The sequence below is a fragment of the Pseudophryne corroboree genome, chromosome 12, assembly GCF_028390025.1.
Source record: "Pseudophryne corroboree isolate aPseCor3 chromosome 12, aPseCor3.hap2, whole genome shotgun sequence".
NCBI lineage: Eukaryota > Metazoa > Chordata > Amphibia > Anura > Myobatrachidae > Pseudophryne > Pseudophryne corroboree.
In genome coordinates this window covers 76,037,020-76,051,269 of record NC_086455.1, presented here as the reverse complement: position 1 = coordinate 76,051,269, position 14,250 = coordinate 76,037,020, and the positions used below count along the sequence as shown (strand labels likewise).

The 14,250-nt window shown below is 47.8% G+C and overlaps 1 protein-coding gene across 1 annotated transcript in view; it reads left to right on the top strand.

Moving 5' to 3' along the window:
* Positions 1-14,250, top strand: part of UBR1 (ubiquitin protein ligase E3 component n-recognin 1) — a 296,661-nt gene that overhangs the window by 70,550 nt on the left and 211,861 nt on the right. The window lies entirely within an intron of this gene.

The window sequence follows — 14,250 nt, the reverse complement described above, 5'->3', positions numbered from 1 at the left end:
ACGCCGGTATTCCTGCGGCGGCATTTCACTGCCTGTCGGGATTCCGGCGACGGCATTGTGACTGCCTCACTGTCACTGTCTGTTAGTTAATACTTTATTATTTGTGTGTTGAACCTGAGTCAGAATGCCTGCAGTGTAGAAGTGATAGCACATGGCATGTCGGGTGTAGTATGTGATGCCGGCGGTCGGGCTACCGGCGGGCAGCATACCGGCGCCGGAATCCCGACTGCCGGCATACCGACAGCTGGGCGAGCGCAAATGAGCCATGCATACTCTGCACCCGAGCAGGGTTGTGGACCCCCAAGAGGGAGAAAAGATGTCTGTATGCCGGCGCCGGTATGTTGGTCGTCAGGAGCCCAGCCGCCGGCAACCTGAAGATCACCCGGCCTGTCTGTTCTTACATGAAAAGTGATACTTTGCATTTTATCTCCAATCTCAGCTCCTCCTGACTTGGTGGTATCATGACAAAATGTATTTGTGACCGGAGCAAAGAAAATTATATAAATGAAGCACTGATTTCATTGTCTTAAACCTGGGATATTTAGTCTGGTAGGCAAGGTACATTGCTGTTAACATAGGTGTTTATTTATTGATGCAATCAGTGACATAAAGCAATACGATTAATTAGTAAACAGAGGAGTTCTATTAATTAAGAAAACAATTCTTTAACGCTGATGTTTGTTATTTCTATTTAAAATAAATAAGTAACTTGAACATTGTTAGGAGCCGTGGCTTCTGTTTGAATTGTGGAAATAACAATTACAAGCTCTGTTTTTATCATGGGGTATGTGGGAATAGTGAGCTATGTACTGGCAGAGGGAGAGCACTGGGGCTTTCAGTGGGTTCCTGGGTCTACTCTCATATTGGGTTACTGCCGGTCACATGAGCACAGAGAGGAATAACAGAAGGACCTGTAAATTCATGAAATGTCACCATTTGCAGCATAGATCATTTATCTGATTCCCTCAGTAGTCCGATGCCTGCTCCCACTGTACTCATGGGGTGTGGATTATTAGAGCTACTCTAAAAAGGGCTACAGTCAATAGGTCTACCTCTAATGGTAGACATGCATTAGGTCGGCAGGGTCAAAAGCTCGACATAGAATAGTTATTTAGTAGGAAATGGCCGACAGGGTCAAAAGGTCAACATGGAAATGGTTGACACGAAAAAGGTAGATATAATTTATTTTTATTTTTTGGGGGTGTTTTGTCACTTTTCTGCCACAAACAAGCCCCATTAGTGTACTGTCCCCCTTGAATGGTTTGTAGCTCGCCATGCTGCGGGCAATGCACAGATTACTATTCCCAATCGTAGTCCACATGGATGGTAAAGTATGAAAAAATAATAAAACGTGTGTCGACCTTTTTACCCTGTTGAACTGTCGACCTTTTGACCCTGCTGACCTAATGCATGTGTACCATTAGAGGTAGACCTATAGACTGTAGTTTAGTGTAGATCTATAGTTCGGATACTGTACTCGTGTGGTCAGGAAGGAGAAGGGGATTTCCATGTGCAGAAGGGTTGTTCAGTGTATGATAGAAGTATGTACATTACTGTGGGTTTGGGAAATTAAATCACTCGCTGATCGTTCAGTGTCACTTGGCTGTAATCCAGAGCATGCGGATTCTCACGGCCTGGACACTGCGCTTCACTAGGATTTATCCACAGTTTATTAACTTTCCTGGAGCATTGCAGTGGGGTCAGTTTGTTTAACCACTGAAGTGCCAGAATGTGATCTGGCTCAGTGCCAGCTCTGATTCATCCTATTTTCTCATACGTCCTGGAGGATGCTGGGGTCACATCAAGAACCATGGGGGGTATAGACGGGATTCACAGGAGACATGGGCACTTTAAGACTTTCAAAGGGGTGTGAACTGGCTCCTCCAGACTCCAGTTTAGAATCTGTGCCCAGGCAGACTGGATGCACACTGAGGAGCTCTACTGAGTTTCTCTGAAAATACTTTGTTAGGTTTTTTATGTTCAGGGAGAACTGCTGGCAACAGTCTCCCTGCTTCGTGGGACTTAGGGGAGAGAACTCAGACCTACTTCTGTGAGTTAAAGGCTCTGCTTCTTTGGCTACAGGACACCATTAGCTCCTGGGGGTCTGATCGCTATATACGCCTAGATGCTCGTTCCCGGAGCCCGCCGTCACCCCCCTTGCAGAGCCAGAAGTCAGAAGACAGGTGAGTAGAAGAAGATCAGAAGACTTCAGTGACGGATTTGAGGTACCGCACAGCGGCCGCACTGCGCGCCTTGCTCCCACACTCAGTGGCACTGCAGGGGGGGGGGGGGCGCCCTGGGCAGCATTTTAGCCTCAAATAATTACCTGGCAAGAGCGGACTAAGGACCCCCGCCAGTATACATTTTTTTTTTTTAAAAGAGCAGGTCTGAAGCGCGCCATTACGGGGGCGGGGCTTAGCCCTCACAGCACACAGCCCCGGCGCCATTTTCTCTACACAAGGCTGCAGAGACGCTGGTCCTTCCTCACACTGCTGTACAAGTAACAGGGTGCAAAACAGGGGGGGGCACAGTGATTTTGGTGCATTATATGTAACTTATAAAAGCGCTGCAGGTCATTGCTGGGACATTTTCTGTAGTGTTTTCAGACCGTGATTGGGCGCTGGGGTGTGGGCTGGCAATATCTCCGTCTGTGTCTCTCTGACAGGCTTTACTGTGGGTTTGTCCCCTATAGGCCCAATGTATCTGCGTGTGGTGGGTGCACGTGTGTCGGCATGTCTGAGGCGGAGTGCTCTTCCCAGGAGGTGACTATCTTAGGGACACACAAGGCTGTGGGAGTGACCCTGTCGGCACCGCCGACACCTGATTGGGTGAATGTTTTGAGTGCTTTGAATGCAAATGTGGCTCTGATAAATAAAAGATTGGATAAATCTGAGTCTCAGAACCAGGCTTGGAAGAAATCCGTAGAGGATGTGTTGTTTCAAGTCCAGACCCCCTCGGGGTCACAAAAACGTTCATTTTCCCAGCTGGCAGACATGGATACCGACACGGACACTGACTCAAGTGTCGACTAAAATGATGCCAGATTAGATCCAAAAGAGCATTCAGTACATGATTGTGGCTATAAAAGATTTATTACATATCACTAAGGACCCTACTGTTCCTGATACTAGGGTCTGTATGTATAAAGGGAAGAAACCTGAGGTAACATTTCCTCCCTCTCATGAACTGAATACGCTTTGTGAAAAGGTTTGGCAAAATCCTGACAAAACGTTTCAGATTCCCAAAAGGATTGTAGTAGCGTATACGTTTCCCTCTGGGGATAGGGAAAAATGGGAGTCACCCACCCCCCCACTGTGGACAAAGCTCTGTCACGGCTGTCCAAAAAGGTGGCTCTTCCGTCCCCTGACACGGCAGCCCTAAGGGATCCTGCGGATCGTAGACAGGAAAATACATTGAAATCCATTTATGTCAATACGGGTACGCTACTCAGACCAGCCATTGCATCTGCGTGGGTGAGTAGTGCTATCGAGAAATGGGCAGATAACTTGTCATCTGAAATGGATACCCTGGATAGGGATAGCATTCTTTTGACACAAGGTCATACCAGGGACGCTGCAGTCTACCTAAAGGAAGCTGCGAGAGATATTGGCCTCTTGGGATCACGGGCCAATGCCATGGCAGTCTCGGCTAGGAGAGCATTGTGGATTCATCAGTGGAATGCTGATGCGGACTCTAAGAAAACTATGGAGTCTCTACCGTATAAAGGTGGTGTGTTGTTTGGTGACGGCCTCGCTGATTTGGTATCTACGGCTACCGCGGGTAAGTCATCATTTTTACCTTATGTGCCTGCACCACAAAAGAAAGCACACCACTATCAGATGCAGTCCTTTCGGCCTAATAAATACATAAAGGGCCGAGGGTCTTCCTTCCTTGCTACTAGAGGAAAGGGAAAAGGTAAACTATCACCGGCCGTGGCCGGTTCTCAGGAGCAGAAGTCCTCCCCGGCTTCTGCCAAGTCCACCGCATGACGCTGGAGCTCCTCTGCGGGAGTCCGCACTGGTGGCGGCACGTCTCAGGCTCTTCAGTCAGTTCTGGGCTCGTTCGGCCCTGGACCCATGGGTTTTAGAAATAGTGTCCCAAGGGTACAAACTGGAGTTTCAAGACGTCCCCCCTCACCGATTTTTCAAATCAGCCTCACCAGCTTCTCTTCCAGACAGGGAGGTGGTATGCGCCGCAATACAAAAATTGTGTCACAATCAAGTCATTGTCAGGGTTCCCCCATCACAGCAGAGAGAAGGCTTTTATTCGAGCCTGTTTGTGGTCCCGAAGCCGGACGGCTCAGTCAGACTAATCCTGAACCTCAAATCCCTCAATTTCTACCTAAAAAAATTCAAATTCAAGATGGAATCTCTCCGGGCAGTGATCTCCAGTCTGGAGGAGGGGGATTTTATGGTGTCTGTAGACATAAAGGATGCCTACTTACATGTTCCCATTTATCCGCCACATCAGGCTTACCTGAGGTTTGCAGTTAGGGATTGTCATTACCAATTTCAGACGTTGTCTGTCCACGGCTCCGAGGGTTTTCACCAAAGTAATGGCCGAAATGATGGTTCTCCTACGCAAGCAAGGAGTCACGATTATACAGTACTTGGACGATATCATGATAAAGGCGATATCCGGGGACCAATTAATGCAGAATATTACGCTCTCCCTGACAATTCTGCAGCAACATGGTTGGCTCCTAAACTTTCCAAAATCGCAGTTGGTTCCGACGAGACGGCTGTCGTTTTTGGGAATGATTCTGGACACAGAATTACAGAGAGTATTTCTTCCAGTGGAAAAGGCTCTGGAAATTCAGAACCTGGTCAAACAAATGCTGAAACCAACAAGAGTATCGATCCATCAATGCACTTGTAGAGGGACGCAGGTTCGGGATCCAGGACTGGATCTTAGTGACCACTGATGCAAGTCTCCGAGGCTGGGGAGCAGTCACGCAGGGGGAAAGCTTCCAGGGAAGATGGTCAAGCCAGGAAATGTGTCTACACATAAACGTTCTGGAGTTAAGGGCCATTCACAACGGCCTTCTGCAAGCGGAACATCTTTTTCGCAATCGGCACGTCTTGATTCAGTCGGACAACATAACAGCAGTAGCGTACATAAACCGCCAGGGCGGAACAAAGAGCAGAGCGGCAATGGCAGAGGCCACAAAGGTTCTCCACTGGGCGGAAAGGCATACCAGCGCTCTGTCAGCGATCTTCATTCCAGGAGTGGACAACTGGGAAGCAGACTTCCTCAGCAGACACGATCTCCATCCAGGAGAGTGGGGTCTTCATCAAGAGGTCTTTGCAGAAGTGACAAATCTTTGGGGAATTCCTCAAATAGACATGATGGCGTCTCGCCTCAACAAGAAACTCCAGAGATATTGGGGGTAATTCCAAGTTGATCTCAGCAGGAATTTTCTTAGCAGTTGGGCAAAACCATGTGCACTGCAGGGGAGGCAGATATAACATGTGCAGAGAGAGTTAGATTTGGGTGTGGTGTGTTCAATCTGCAATCTTATTTGCAGTGTAATAATAAAGCAGCCAGTATTTACCCTGCACAGAAATAAAATAACCCACCCAAATCTAACTCTTTCTGCACATGTTATATCTGCCTCCCCTGCAGTGCACATGGTTTTGCCCAACTGCTAACAAAATTCCTCCTGCGATCAACTTAGAGCAGAGTTGAGGACTCGTCAGCAGTTTCTGCCGAAAGTGGTTTCGTCATTCCACTTGAACCAACCTATTGTGGTGCCAGTGGCTACTGACGCCTTGCTGGAATCGAAGTTTCTCGATGTAGTAAGAGCTTTGAAAATTTATGTCGCCAGAAGGGCTCAGTTTAGAAAAACAGAGGTTCTGTTTGTCCTGTATGCTTACAATAAAATTGGGGCTCCTGCTTCCAAGCAGACTATTGCGCACTGGATCTGTCATACGATTCAGCAGGCTCATTCTACGGCTGGATTGCCGTTGCCAAAATTGGTGAAGGCCCATTCTACCAGAAAGGTGGGCTCGTCCTGGGCGGCTGCCCGGGGGGTCTCGGCATTACAGCTGCCGAGCAGCTACTTGGTCGGGTTCAAACACCTTTGCGAAGTTCTACAAGTTTGATACCCTGCCTAATGAGGACCTCATGTTTGGTCAATCGGTGCTGCAGAGTCATCCGCACTCTCCCGCCCGTTCTAGAGCTTTGGTATAACCCCATGGTTCTTGATGTGACCCCAGCATCCTCTAGTACGTATGAGAAAATAGGATTTTAATACCTACCAGTAAATCCTTTTCTCTTAGTCCGTAGAGGATGCTGGGCGCCCGTCCCAGTGCGTGCAGTATCTGCAGTTATTAGTTGTGGTTACACACATGTTGTGTTACTTTATAGTCAGCCTGTTGCTGATGTTGTTCATGCCGTTGACTTGCGTTGTGTTAAATGCCATGTTGTACGGCGTGCTTGAGGTGTGAGCTGGTATGTATCTCACCTTAGTTTAAAAATAAATCCTTTTCCTCGAAATGTCCGTCTCCCTGGGCACAGTTCCTCTAACTGGAGTCTGGAGGAGGGGCATAGAGGGAGGAGCCAGTTCACACCCCTTTGAAAGTCTTAAAGTGCCCATGTCTCCTGTGGATCCCGTCTATACCCCCCATGGTTCTTGATGTGACCCCAGCATCCTCTACGGACTAAGAGAAAAGGATTTACCGGTAGGTATTAAAATCCTATTATCTGTGATACTTGGCATGAAGCGTTATCTGTATTTATGCGTTATTTTGACATAAAATTATACATAATGAGCTGATCTTCATTGTCATGTCAATTTGATTACAGAAACTCTACAGAAAATTGTATTTCTCTGACGTCCTAGTGGATGCTGGGACTCCGTCAGGACCATGGGGAACAGCGGCTCCGCAGGAGACAGGGCACAAAATTTAAAAGTCTGACCACTAGGTGGTGTGCACTGGCTCCTCCCCCTACGACCCTGTCCCAAGCCCCAGTTAGGTTTTTGTGCCCGTCCGAGCAGGGTGCAATCTAGGTGGCTCTCCTAAAGAGCTGCTTAGAAAAAGTTTGTTAGGTTTTTTATTTTCAGTGAGTCCTGCTGGCAACAGGCTCACTGCAACGAGGGACTTAGGGGAGAAGAAGTGAACTCACCTGCGTGCAGGATGGATTTGCTTCTTAGGCTACTGGACACTAGCTCCAGAGGGACGATCACAGGTACAGCCTGGATGGGTCACCGGAGCCGCGCCGCCGACCCCCTTGCAGATGCCGAATAGAGAAGAGGTCCAGAAACCGGCGGCAGAAGACGTCTCAGTCTTCATGAGGTAGCGCACAGCACTGCAGCTGTGCGCCATTGCTCTCCGCACACTTCACACCAGCGGTCACTGAGGGTGCAGGGCGCTGGGGGGGGTGCCCTGGGCAGCAATGTAATATACCTATTCTGGCTAAAATATATCACATATAGCCCCTGGGGCTATATGGATGTATTTAACCCCTGCCAGGTTCCAAAAAAAACGGGAGAAGAAGCCCGCCGAAAAGGGGGCGGGGCCTATTCTCCTCAGCACACAGCGCCATTTTCCTGCCCAGCTCCGCTGCGAGGAAGGCTCCCAGGACTCTCCCCTGCACTGCACTACAGAAACAGGGTAAAAACAGAGAGGGGGGGCACTTATTGGCGATATTTATAATATTTGAGCTGCTATAAAGGGAACACACTTATTAAGGTTGTCCCTATATATATATATATATATATTTATAGCGCTTGGGTGTGTGCTGGCAAACTCTCCCTCTGTCTCCCCAAAGGGCTAGTGGGGTCCTTTCTTCTATCAGAGCATTCCCTGTGTGTCTGCTGTGTGTCGGTACGTGTGTGTCGACATGTATGAGGACGATGTTGGCGTGGAGGCGGAGCAATTGCCTGTAATGGTGATGTCACCCCCTAGGGAGTCGACACCAGAATGGATGGCTTTGTTTATGGAATTACGGGATAGTGTCAGCACGCTACAAAAGTCGGTTGACGACCTGAGACAGCCGGCAAACCAGTTAGTACCTGTCCAGGCGTCTCAGACACCGTCAGGGGCTGTAAAACGCCCTTTACCTCAGTCGGTCGACACAGACCCAGACACTGACACTGAATCCAGTGTCGACGGTGAAGAAACAAACGTATTTTCCAGTAGGGCCACACGTTATATGATCACGGCAATGAAGGAGGCTTTGCATATCTCTGATACTGCAAGTACCACAAAAAGGGGTATTATGTGGGGTGTGAAAAAACTACCGATAGTTTTTCCTGAATCAGAGGAACTGAATGAAGTGTGTGATGAAGCGTGGGTTACCCCAGATAGAAAACTGCTAATTTCAAAGAAGTTATTGGCATTATACCCTTTCCCGCCAGAGGTTAGGGCGCGCTGGGAAACACCTCCTAGGGTGGATAAGGCGCTCACACGCTTATCAAAGCAAGTGGCGTTACCGTCTCCTGATACGGCCGCCCTCAAGGATCCAGCTGATAGGAGGCTGGAGAATACATTAAAAAGTATATACACACATACGGGTGTTATACTGAGACCAGCAATCGCCTCAGCCTGGATGTGCAGTGCTGGCGTGGCTTGGTCGGAGTCACTGTCTGAAAATATTGATACCCTGGATAGGGACAGTATTTTACTGACTATAGAGCAGTTAAAGGATGCATTTCTTTATATGCGAGATGCACAGAGAGATATTTGCACTCTGGCATCAAGAGTAAGTGCGATGTCCATATCTGCCAGAAGAAGTTTATGGACGCGCCAGTGGTCAGGTGATGCGGATTCCAAACGACATATGGAAGTATTGCCGTATAAGGGGGAGGAATTATTTGGGGTCGGTCTATCGGATCTGGTGGCCACGGCAACGGCCGGAAAATCCACCTTTTTACCCCAGGTCACCTCCCAGCAGAAAAAGCCGCAGGCTTTTCAGCCGCAGTCCTTTCGTTCCTATAAGAACATGACGCTGGGACCTTACAAGCAGACTCAGGGGCGGTGGGGGGTCGCCTCAAACATTTCAGCGCACAGTGGGCTCACTCGCAGGTGGACCCCTGGATCCTGCAGGTAGTATCTCAGGGTTACAGGTTGGAATTCGAGAAGTCCCCTCCTCGCGGTTTCCTAAAGTCTGCTTTGCCAACGTCTCCCTCCGACAGGGCGACGGTATTGGAGGCCATTCACAAGCTGTATTCTCAGCAGGTGATAGTCAAGGTACCCCTCCTACAACAGGGACAGGGGTATTACTCCACGCTATTTGTGGTACCGAAGCCGGACGGCTCGGTAAGACCGATTCTAAATCTAAAATCTCTGAACCTGTACATACAAAAATTCAAGTTCAAGATGGAGTCACTCAGAGCAGTGATAGCGAATCTGGAAGAAGGGGATTTTATGGTGTCCTTGGACATCAAGGATGTTTACCTTCATGTTCCAATTTGTCCTTCACACCAAGGGTACCTCAGGTTCGTGGTCCAAAACTGTCATTATCAGTTTCAGACGCTGCCGTTTGGATTGTCCACGGCACCCCGGGTCTTTACCAAGGTAATGGCCGAAATGATGATCCTTCTTCGAAGAGAAGGCGTCTTAATTATCCCTTACTTGGACGATCTCCTGATAAGGGCAAGATCCAGAGAACAGCTGGAGGTCGGAGTAGCACTAACCCAAGTAGTGCTCCAACAACACGGGTGGATTCTGAATTTTCCAAAATCCCAACTGATCCCGACGACACGTCTGTTGTTCCTAGGGATGATTCTGGACACTGTTCAGAAAAAGGTATTTCTTCCGGAGGAGAAAGCCAGGGAGTTATCCGATCTAGTCAGGAACCTCCTAAAACCAGGGACAGTGTCTGTGCATCAATGCACAAGAGTCCTGGGAAAAATGGTAGCTTCTTACGAAGCGATTCCATTCGGCAGATTCCATGCACGAACTTTTCAGTGGGATCTGCTGGACAAATGGTCCGGATCGCATCTGCAGATGCATCAGCGGATAAAATTGTCCACAAGGACAAGAGTGTCTCTGCTATGGTGGTTGCAGAGTGCTCATCTGTTAGAGGGCCGCAGATTCGGCATACAGAACTGGGTCCTAGTGACCACGGATGCCAGCCTGAGAGGCTGGGGAGCGGTCACACAGGGAAGAAACTTCCAGGGCATGTGGTCAAGCCTGGAGACGTCTCTTCACATAAATATACTGGAGCTAAGAGCAATCTACAATGCTCTAAGCCTGGCAAAACCTCTGCTTCAGGGTCAGCCGGTGTTGATTCAGTCGGACAACATCACGGCAGTCGCCCACGTAAACAGACAGGGCGGCACAAGAAGCAGGAGGGCAATGGCAGAAGCTGCAAGGATTCTCCGCTGGGCAGAAAATCATGTGTTAGCACTGTCAGCTGTGTTCATCCCGGGAGTGGACAACTGGGAAGCAGACTTCCTCAGCAGACACGATCTGCACCCGGGAGAGTGGGGACTTCATCCAGAAGTCTTCCACATGATTGTGGTCCATTGGGAAAGACCAATGGTGGACATGATGGCGTCCCGCCTCAACAAAAAACTGGACAGGTATTGCGCCAGGTCAAGAGACCCTCAGGCAATAGCTGTAGATGCTCTGGTAACACCATGGGTGTACCAGTCAGTGTATGTGTTTCCTCCTCTGCCTCTCATACCAAAAGTACTGAGAATTATACGGCAAAGGGGAGTAAGAACGATACTCGTGGCTCCGGATTGGCCAAGAAGAACTTGGTACCCGGAACTTCAGGAGATGCTCACGGAAGATCCGTGGCCTCTACCTCTAAGACGGGACCTGCTTCAGCAGGGACCGTGTCTATTCCAAGACTTACCGCGGCTGCGTTTGACGGCATGGCGGTTGAACGCCGAATCCTAAGGGAAAAAGGCATTCCGGAAGAGGTCATCCCTACCCTGGTAAAAGCCAGGAAGGAGGTGACTGCACAACATTATCACCGCATTTGGAGAAAATATGTTGCGTGGTGTGAGGCCAGGAAGGCCCCGACGGAGGAATTTCAACTGGGTCGATTCCTACATTTCCTGCAAACAGGATTGTCTATGGGCCTCAAATTAGGGTCCATTAAGGTTCAAATTTCGGCCCTGTCGATTTTCTTCCAGAAAGAATTGGCTTCAGTTCCTGAAGTCCAGACTTTTGTAAAAGGAGTACTACATATACAGCCCCCGGTTGTGCCCCCAGTGGCACCGTGGGATCTTAATGTAGTTTTGGATTTTCTCAAATCCCATTGGTTTGAGCCACTCAAATCGGTGGATTTGAAATATCTTACATGGAAAGTAACCATGCTACTGGCCCTGGCTTCAGCCAGGAGAGTGTCAGAATTGGCGGCTTTATCGTATAAAAGCCCATATCTGATTTTCCATTCGGACAGGGCAGAACTGCGGACGCGTCCTCACTTTCTGCCTAAGGTGGTTTCAGCGTTTCACCTGAACCAGCCTATTGTGGTGCCTGCGGCTACTAGCGATTTGGAGGATTCCAAGTTGCTGGACGTTGTCAGAGCATTGAAAATATATATTTCAAGGACGGCTGGAGTCAGAAAATCTGACTCGCTGTTTATACTGTATGCACCCAACAAGCTGGGTGCTCCTGCTTCTAAGCAGACGATTGCTCGTTGGATTTGTAGCACAATTCAACTTGCACATTCTGTGGCAGGCCTGCCACAGCCTAAATCTGTCAAGGCCCATTCCACAAGGAAGGTGGGCTCATCTTGGGCGGCTGCCCGAGGGGTCTCGGCATTACAACTCTGTTGAGCAGCTACGTGGTCAGGGGAGAACACGTTTGTAAAATTCTACAAATTTGATACCCTGGCTAAGGAGGACCTGGAGTTCTCTCATTCGGTGCTGCAGAGTCATCCGCACTCTCCCGCCCGTTTGGGAGCTTTGGTATAATCCCCATGGTCCTGACGGAGTCCCAGCATCCACTAGGACGTCAGAGAAAATAAGATTTTACTTACCGATAAGTCTATTTCTCGTAGTCCGTAGTGGATGCTGGGCGCCCATCCCAAGTGCGGATTGTCTGCAATACTTGTACATAGTTATTGTTACAAAAAAAATCGGGTTGTTATTGTTGTGAGCCGTCTGTTCAGAGGCTCCTACGTTTGTCATACTGTTAACTGGGTTCAGATCACAAGTTGTACGGTGTGATTGGTGTGGCTGGTATGAGTCTTACCCGGGATTCAAAATCCTTCCTTATTGTGTACGCTCGTCCGGGCACAGTATCCTGGCTGGGGCTTGGGGGAGGGTCGTAGGGGGAGGAGCCAGTGCACACCACCTAGTGGTCAGACTTTTAAATTTTGTGCCCTGTCTCCTGCGGAGCCGCTGTCCCCCATGGTCCTGACGGAGTCCCAGCATCCACTACGGACTACGAGAAATAGATTTATCGGTAAGTAAAATCTTATTTTTCCTCTGATTTTACTGAACACATCAGGGACATTAAAAAAAAAAATTCTGAAAAACAAAAAGTTACTAAAATCAGAACAGCAAATCAGGTTTGTTTGTTTTTTGTTAAATCTTGAAACTAAATGCCTGATTGGCTCCTGTAGGTTAGCTGTCACATACTCATTCTTGTGCCGTAATTCTCAGAAATGTTCTGCTGTTCTCTCATTCGCTAACTGACTGCAACTGACCGGGTCCTGGAGCAGCCCCAAGTCATATGTCATCTTAGCGCCATGATGAGGATGAGACTCTTGTTGGAATGCCGAGTTTACTTTTCTCCAAACACTGACTGGAATTCACAAACAGTTTTTCCAAAAGAATTCTAAAATTTCTTATTACAGTGTGTGTTTTTAACATGAGTCACTCATGGGGTCATTTTATATACTGTTTTGTTTGATTGAAGTTTATGTTCACAGAAATGTTAAAATTGTAGTAATGTTTCTAATTGTCAGTGATTCGTTTTACTAGATTCACCAGTTGTTACAAAAATCAGATTACATTTTTTTTTAAAAGGATTATAAGCGTTATATATAGTAACAAACAGAACATACTGAAAGAAGCACTTTTAATTTAGGAAATAGAAATGTAGGGCGGCCTTCAAATTATATATCACGCCCAATCTCCTGTCTAAAGTGATCCCCGTTAATGCGCATATCGCAGCCATGGTAATCAGTTTTATCTGCGTAAAGGGTTGGGCGCGAGCTGAAATGATTATACCACTCCCATCAGCAGAAACAAAATGGGTATGGAAAGGGGGTGAAAATAATTGATTACCACCCATAGAATACTTTACCGAACGATTTAACCTGCATTATAATATAGCGCTTTTTGGTCTCTTTATAGTCCTAAGAGAATACTGTGCGTCTGTTGTCAAAGTCGAAAAATATTGCAGAACACACAGCACGTATAAACTGCACACACATGCCCACTGCGCGTGCACTTGTTCTACCGTGCGTGCACATATCCGCAATTTGCGTATGGTCGCTCCCGCGGTCCTGCGCATCGGCGCGGGGTATGAGTATTTACGGCAGAGTTTGTGTACGCATGGAGAGCCATCAAAACACATTACATATTTAATCCAAATAGTGCACAATGTACACATAGTCTCCTTGCACCACATCAGAAAGTTATAGCTGTTTAAATGGTTGCTGAACAAAGGGATTCACCTTTACAGGATAAGAGGGGACAGACTAAGGTTATAAGGTGGTGTTTGGTATCCAGCTGTAGGGTATTTTAAGGGTAACATTCCGGTGGTGGTCTGCGGAAGATCGCATGTTCCTGCGGATAGTTATGTGCAGAAGCAGAATATAGATATAAACTGTATTTACTGTATATTATGTATGCGGCGGGAATCCAGAGGAGACCACCCACAAGAGCAGTTGGGAAAGACATCGCCCACCTATTCAAATCGACCTATGACCTCTCCTGTACTGTAAAAGTGCATTCCTGTGTCCAATGGACAAAGGGATTACAGTATCCATTGTATTGCTTTTGGAAGAATTGTATAAATAAAGCCTGCTGCAGCCTGGCCTGCACAAGACTCACAACGTTATCTATCAGGTGACCGGGGACCGGCCGGGTTGCGCAAGCGATTCCAATCACGTATGTACATTGACTGTAGCCATTATTCTGTTATATTGTCTTGCATTGTAGTGTATGATTTGTATTGTGAACCCCCTTTCAGCAAATATTACGCTATGGTGTCGGAACCCAGTGGTTTAACTACAAATCGGTGTTGTGTCTTCCTTTTCCTGCTAAGGTTTAAGAGTGTATTAGTAACGCATCGCATTGCTGTATAAGGTTTAAAGTGTATCTCTGGGTGTGTG